Source organism: Zingiber officinale, chromosome 9B (assembly GCF_018446385.1).
Source record: "Zingiber officinale cultivar Zhangliang chromosome 9B, Zo_v1.1, whole genome shotgun sequence".
Classification (NCBI taxonomy): Eukaryota; Viridiplantae; Streptophyta; class Magnoliopsida; order Zingiberales; family Zingiberaceae; genus Zingiber; species Zingiber officinale.
Genome location: NC_056003.1, coordinates 42,602,477 through 42,610,807, shown reverse-complemented (window position 1 = coordinate 42,610,807; position 8,331 = coordinate 42,602,477). Strand labels below are relative to the sequence as shown.

At 41.7% G+C, this 8,331-nt stretch overlaps 1 pseudogene; it reads left to right on the top strand.

The window, feature by feature from the left end:
- Positions 1-282: 282 nt before the first annotated feature.
- LOC122022966 lies at positions 283-1,347 on the top strand (annotated as a pseudogene).
- Positions 1,348-8,331: the final 6,984 nt, after the last annotated feature.

Genomic DNA, 8,331 nt, shown 5'->3' with positions numbered 1-8,331 from the left:
AAAAGGCATTACACCAATATATACGATCTTTTCCAACAATGGCCTCGAGACTCACAAGTGTGCTGAGAGAGGATGCAAAATCATTTGCCCGAATGTTCCTTCCATCAACAACTCCGACAACAAGATATTTGCCAGCGGGGAAGCTACTAGATTACAAAGTGGAACAAACAATCATAAAGATGTACTTTTTATTATTTATATAGATTACATGAAATTCCTATATTTGTTCTTCTATGTGAAATATTCATCATTGAAGTCTGAATCATTCATACTAATTTTCTCATGAGGACCATACAGGGAAACTGGCATCAAGAATACGGCAAACTTAAGGCCAAGATTGAGGTTTTAAGTAAAAGTCAAAGGTAGATCCGTTATAGTTACATCTAGATTTTTCATCAGAACATATGATCGGAGCTAAGGTTTTTCCATAATTTGGCATACCTAGTGATACTCTGCTACAATAATTGCTTCAGGCATCTAATGGGGGAGAAACTCGATTCCTTGAGCCACAAAGAACTCCAATAGCTAGAAAATCAGCTAGACAATTCTTTGAAACATATCCGGTCAAGAAAGGTTAACCACACAACCTTTTCCCGTGCTAAAACAAAGGTTGGTTAAGCAAGACATTCTGAAGTTGTATCGACCATGATTTTCTTTATATGGTGTAGAACCAAGTGGTGTTTGACTCTATCACTGAGCTTCAGAGGAAGGTAAAAATTTCTTTTATCAATATATATATATATATATGTAAGATTGTCATGATCCTTCAAGAGCCTAAAATGTTTAAATTTAGGTTAATAATAATACTACATGCATGTGCATAACCATCTCTTTTTTATTTACAGGAGAAGGCACTACAGGAGCAAAGCAAGAGTTTGGAGAAGCAAGTGAGTTTGTGACCCTTTTTGCCCAAGTGAATGCAATTCATCTACTCCGTAAACAACATTAATAGATTATGAACACCATGGAGATTAAATCTAATTTAATTTAAACAAGATCCTAGAGAAGCAGAAGGCCAAGGCTCTCACCCAGCAGCCACACTGGGAACAAGCCCAAACAAGTTCCTCCTCTCCACCCTTTTTGTTGGCTGATGCTGACCATACTTGAATATTGGGTTTGCATCTTCAACTATATGAACTTTACATTGTTATTATTTACAATACTCATGGAATTAAAATAGGAAGATATACTGTGTCGGACCATGATCATTTTCATAATTTTGTTTGATGAGGCAGGTGCTACCAAGGAAGGGCAACCATAGGAGGGGAGGTAGAAGCTGCAGAGGTCCAGGCTCGGATCAATGGCAGCATATTGCCTCCCTGGATGCTCAACCATTTGAATGGCTAGCTCCAAATCATTAATTCAATCAATAGATTTTGAAAATAAAAAATAAAAACTTCCACAGTACATTTAAGCAATCTTGAAGTAGGAAGGCAAAAAAAAAGTAAGACATATTCAATGACTTACCCGTGGAGGTAGCTGACCATGAGTAAATATTGGATTAGCAATAGCCATCTGACCAAGAGTCCTAAGCATAACTGGGATATTTTAACCCTGTGACAGACAGAGAGTTGTTTCCTACTTTTCTCTTTCAACAACAATTAACTTAGTATGACAAACAAAATTTGCACTTCATCATTATACCAATAAATAAACTATGAGTCATTCATGAATCATCACCTAAACCCTAAACCGTATTAGGAACTATTTAGATGGATTCAGAAATTCACAAAATCATAATTAACTTGGTCATGAATCGATTTAATAAGAAGGTCAAAAGAAAATACTCACTTAATGATCAAAGCCTTTAAGTTGTATATGTAGCGCGTCTAAGAAGCCCAACACACAAATCCTGTAGAAACAACAACAACAAAAAGAGGTAAATTTATAAACCAGAAAACATGACATATCAGTGAAAAGAATTAGCATAGACATAAAAGAAACTTGATAGTTCAAGGAATACATAAAACCAACTTAGCAACAGGAAATAACAACTCCTCAATCTAGCAAACAAAAATGATAAAATCAATTCAGGATAGTGTTTGAGGAAATTCATCAAACACATTGCATGCATCAATTAATTAATACTTGCAATCAAGAGATCAAGAAGATGAAACTGTCGAAGATGAGGAAGGACTTTAGTAGTGACGATGGATAAAATGAGGCACACATCACATAGTGGTTGTGCCCTGTCAATACAGAAATGCTGATGGTGTTGAGGGAATTTGATGTCCAATTGCATGTTACACAGCTCAAGACACATGGCATATTATTGGCAAGCAAGGATTCTATGCGTATAAGTTTGAAATTCCAGTTTTTAATAAGCTATGAGAATATTATATCATTCGCGTTAATGGCAGGCACCATCATTGTTTACTGTGTTAAAATTAATGTCTGCCTTTGAAGAAACTTCTTCACCTGCTTCAAGCAACCAATTCTTTGTTCAGTCTGCTTAACCACAGCATTTGCAAGGAGACTCTGCTCGAGTTTGGATGAGACAGTTCCTAAATGGTCGACTATTGCCACAACTGCTTCACATATGTAGCTCTTTGTCCCCTCCAAAATCCTAATTTTACACTAATGCACATCAACCTCCCGAAATTGTTTGTTGATGCAGGGAAAAGAAAAGAAAAGAAAGGAAAGGAAGAAGAAATTAACAGCTCACATCTTCTTCTGCTGGGCTGAGGAAAATGCACGCTCACAATGTTCTGCCGCATGGTGAAGCTGAGACCGCAGGTCTTTCAGCTCCTGCAACGAGAAATTAGTAGCAGAAACAATTAATTTAGCAGGAAAAAAATAGAGATGTTGTAAGACCAGCAAAGCGTTGTGGAAGCCCTCCTCCTCTCTCCCATTCTCTTCATACTGTGTGGATGGAGATTTAGGCAATGGCATTACGGAGCTAGCTGTTGCTCTGGAGTGCTCCACGTCTTTGCCTTCCTCCATAGATGTGCACAGAGGTGGAAGAAGAGTGGCTGCGTGGGGAACTGAGGATTGAGTGCTTTGAGAGTCGAGGGAGGCACGAGATGGAGGACAAGAAGAAGACAAAAATTGTAGAATCCCGTGAGTACTCCGCTCTTCCTGGCAGCGGAGTGACCAGAGTCAACCGCATGTTGACTACTCTTCTTGCAGTAGGCGATCACCCCTTGGATCGAGGTCTCCGCATCATAGCTCGCGCTGCTGCTCCGCCTCAGCATGGACTTACCGCCGCTGAACTCGCTGGAGAAGGACGACGACTTGGAAGAAGCGGCGGAGGACTTGCTCCAGCTCTCGTCTTCCGCCATGTTTGGATTTTGATGGCGTCTCGAGGTTTTTGGGCCTTCCAATTTGTCATTTGTGGTCGAGATCTGTGGAACAGGGATTTGAAATAAGATCTGGAAGCTTTGACTTTGAGGCTGAGAGTGGCCTCCTTGAGCTTCTTGGCCCAAGATTTCTTGGGGTTGAGCTCGGCGAAGCTGTCCTGGAAGTAGTCTTCTTCCTCGGGATTGAGCTCACTGCCACTGTGAAGGCTGGCAAGGACCCAAGGACGTTTGCTGTGGAAGCTCACACTCTTCACCCGGTTGCTCTTTGTCTCAAATTTGGTCAGCATATCTGCCAGATCAAAAACATAGCAGACAAACGCAAATCAACATGGAGGAAGAGGGGGTGCACACCGGAAAACAGATCTAGGGCTCGAATCCGAAGCCGGATCTATAGAAGCTTCTTCTGACCAAGAATTTAAGAACTGGATCTCGAGACTAGATCGCTGCTGACGGGGATATGGAGGGGAGACGACAAAATTGAAGGGGTAGCCCGACGACCGGAGACGGACACAGAGATGGAGAGAGGAAGCAAGGACGTCGTGTGTTGATCCTAATCGGGAGAGGAAGGGGCGCCGATCTAGGAAGGGGAAGAGGGAGATGAGGTTGAGAGAGATGGTCGGAGGTTTAGGTTTATGCTGAGAGAGATGGTGGAGGAAGGGGCGCGATATAGGTTTAGGTTTGGAGGGAACTTCACAGTGTTACAAATTTTGGCTGGTGGGAATATTAAAATATTTTATTTTGGTTCATTAACACCGGGTTTTAAAAACCGTTGTTAAAATCAGTGTCTATTAAGGAAAAAAAGGCGCTCATAGACATCGCCTAAAAAACCGATGTCTATGAGCGAAAATCTGCACTCATAGACACCGATTTTTGGAAAACCCGGTGTAAAATACTCAAAGACATCGGTTTTTGGTTAAAATTGTTGTTGTTCCACCGATGTCTATGAGGTTTTTTGTTGTAGTAAACTCTAGGCACCTGGACCATCCCTGGGCTCCTGAACTGCTAATAGCCACCTTGATGAAGCTCTATCCATCTTGCCTGTATCTAATCCTGGGCGCTTAGACTAGCCCCGGGCGGCTAGACTCTGACATGTGCTAACTGATTGGAGCGTGCCAACTCAACTTCACGTGTGGCTGGGTTCAGTCCAATCCAGGCACCTCGACCTACTCAGGGCGCCCTGACGGTCGGGAGCTTGGAAGTCCTTTTTTTTAGCAAACTTATACCTTCGATTTCCTATACCACAGAGTTAGCATAACAAGTATAATATAAATTAAAATTATTAATTAGATCCTATTTTACCAAGACTAAGATTTAGTCTTGGTATCAACTTAGACTTCCAAAATGGATCTAAATTGGATCAGCGCTTATAGTCCCATTGGAGCTCGTCCTCACTTGATCTCTCTCTTTCAATGCTTACCTCACTTACCAATTGCAAGTTTTACTCAACTTTTGACCCACCAGGTCTTTCTACTAGATGCCCCATCTAGACTTTAGCCAGTTTTTAAGTCTTGCAGACCCAACTGGACTTCCTGCCAGATATCAACCTATTTGGATTTCCTACTAGTTATCAAGCCCTCCAAACCTAACTTCAGCCGAGTGTCAAGTCTCATTAATTCTTTTAATCCTGCACACTTGGCAAATAGCTTAGAACACACAACATCTAAATTTAAAATATTTATCATCTATCAAAACATGAGTTTGATTATTAGTACAAACTGCACCAACAGTTAGGAGTAAGCCTTGGATGTAGCAATCTTGGAAGGTTGTGAACCTTGTAAATTGATTGCGTTTTGCTTGTGTTGTCGATTGTATTTCAAGTTTTCTATTGCGTAATGTCTATTTACTTTCTTTATTATAGTGCCCAAAAATTCTCAAAACTATTTTAGAAATATTCTATGATTTTTCTGGAATTTTAGGATATTTTTATAGAATTTTTAGAGTAGCGGAAGTAGCAAAAATAAATAGAAAATGAAAACGGCCTAAGCGGGAATTGAACCCGAGACCTATTAGGTCCTATGACTTATGGTTAACCATGGTAACCAGGTGAACCCAGCAGGGCCATGCTGAAAGGAAAGGGAAGTAATTAAATTTATATTCAAGTTGGGCCGAGATTACCACTTAATATAAATAGGGAATTAATAAGTGAGGAGTTATTAGATTTATTCGTGACTTTTCCTCTCCTCAAAACCTCACCGCCGCCCACCTCTCTTTTCTTCCTCTCTCGGCGCCAACCACAAGGAAGGCTAGGGTTCCACCCAAGGGCACCTTCCGGCCACGACTTCGACACGAGGACGCTCCCCTCCGCGAGAGGAACGCATAGTCGCGAGAAGATCGTCGAAAGAATCGTCTCCTCCGGAAAACCTAGCGATTAGAATCGTAAGAAATTACGAACAGGAGGTAAGAAACCCCTCACCTGCAGTATAAGTAGCTTTCGTGTGAATTCCATGATTTAGTTAGTAGTATATAGCTTTTCGGCACAAAGGATGCGAATTAGCGCATACCAAGTGTTCGAATAAATTACTAGCACAGCTAAAATGCAACTTAGGCATTGTGATAGCTTAGTTAAATGTAATAGGAGCATTTCACAGCTCATATAGTCTTGCTACAGCTTTTACAGGACTAGACGTCCAATGGGTGGGCTCCCACAGTCGCCTCTAGGTTCAGATAACCTAGTTCTGGGTTTAGACAACCTAGTAAAAGCAAGACAAGAATTTAATAGCTTATGTTCAGTATTTTACTTTCTCAGAGGCACTGTACTGGATTAGATATCCATTGGGTTGGACTCCCATAGTCGTCCCTAGGTTCAGCTAACCTAGTAACCCTACTAAATTCGGGACTTGCAAACCCGGGTCTAGTTGGGGATGCGCGCACAGCAAAGTACAGTTGCCGGGTCCAAACAGCAGCTTGATTATTATTTTAATCTACTTATGAATATAATTTTCAAACATCACAAATTAGTCATGTGAGTTCAGTCAGCTTTAGCATCAGATTAGTATTAGCTTAGCTCAGTTTTATATCAGTTTAGTTTTCTATTGATACAACACGATAGTATATGATCAGTTTTATTTCTATGTGTCGTATGCCATGCCATGTTTAGCATATTCAGTATGTTCTTTTCAAATAGCATGTTTTCAAAGCATGATTTGCATCGATTGCATGTTTTAGTGAGATAGATGGTTTCTTACTAAGCGAAAGCTTACAGATACTTCTTTTCCTTATACTGCAGATAAAGGTAAAGGAAAGGTGGACTAGCGGAGGCTGGAGGTCAATGCAATGATGAAGATGTGTGTGGATGGAACTTGGAATAGAGATCTTAGGGAATTTCAGCAAGCTTGTTTTAAGCTTTAAAACCTTTTAGCATTTTATTGTTTTGCACCTTAGTATGTTAATTGCTATGAATTAGTTGGTCATGCACCCTATCATGCTTAAAATACTATTTGTGTGATGTTAGAATGTTTTACATTTAGTTTAGAATTGACATGGGAAGTTTTGGCACGAACAAGTGCTGAAATCAGACTTCTGGTACGAAATCAGAAACCCCAATCGATCGGATGATCGATTGGAGGCTTCTCAATCGATCAGCCGATCGATTGAGAAGTTCGTACCGCGAACAGTAGGCCTCTGGATCGATCAGCCGATTGATCCAGCAAATTCTGTCGCGAACAGAAGGCTCTGGGATCGATCACTGGATCGATTGGCCAGTCTGGATTGATCAGCCGATCGATCCAGAATATTGCCCGAGCACAGTAGCGTGCTGGATCGATCACTGGATCGATCCAACCTAAGCCCCACATACAGTAGCCACCTGGATCGATCCACGGATCGATCCGACCATTCCAATCGATCCGTGGATCGATTGGGAGGCCTGATATCAGTGAGAAACCCTTAGTTAAGTTCCTTGACCATTGGCCATTGGGGAATGTAATATATGTCATGAATAGTTTAGATCACACCCCTTAGCACATGTAGAACCAAGAAATGATAATAGTTAGCAAAATTTTAATTAGTACAGCTTCCGCACTTAGATTTAATGATGGTCAGGGAATAGTTAGCACAACATAATGTAACGATTGGCCTCACAGCCTAGTCAGTAGAAGGCGAGTCGTTACAGAGTGGTATCAGAGCAGTTTCCATACTTCCTACACACACATCAGCATTGAACCTGTAGCTTCCAAGTAAGAAACGTCTCTCACTTTATTATGTTCTTTCTTTTATGTTTATAGATACTGTAGCATGTTGATTGATGATAACACCTAACATGATAATGATAGTAGATATATAAACATGATTGCCTTAGTTATGTATGTCCTCTATATCTTTAGAAATGGCACGAGGACGCCCAGCTAGAAGGGCACCACCATCGAGCTCAAAGATGAGGCGGCGCCTCCCCTGCACTGACAAAGATTAGTGGCTCGATTCAGCAGCTAGCGAACAGAGATAGCCACCTTAAAGGCTAATCGAGAATACTCCCACAGTCACCCCGAACCGAACGTAGCAACGCCAGTAGTCTTAGAGGTTCCACTAGTCCTGTAGCAGCAGCAGAGGCAAAGAGAGAAGCCTATCCGATCCAGTGGCAGAGAGAACTTCTCAGGCACTAGTGAACCATGGGATGCCCAAGCTGGTTCAAAACACTGGAGAGTACGATGGAGCTCGGACCGCCGAACATGAGAAGGTGAAGTGCGCCTCCTCTTGTCTGCATGCATGTGGTGGGAGAGAATTAGAGCGAAGCGCCCAGTAAACCAGATGACATGGGCAGACTTCGAGAAGGAGTTCTTTGAGGAATTCTTTCACATGCGGGTCACAAACCGCCACTACGACGAGTTCACTGAGTTTCGTCAGGGCAACCTATCAGTTGAGGAAGCCGTGAAGAAATTTAATAGATTAGCTCGTCTATGCCCTGAACTAGTCAGCACAGAGAAAGAAAGAGTCCGGTTGATGCTTAAGATGCTGAGGCCGGAAATAGCAATGAACGTGGCTGGTGGCGTTCACAGGCCGCAAACCACCGAAGAACTAGTCAGCAGTGCTCTGACCA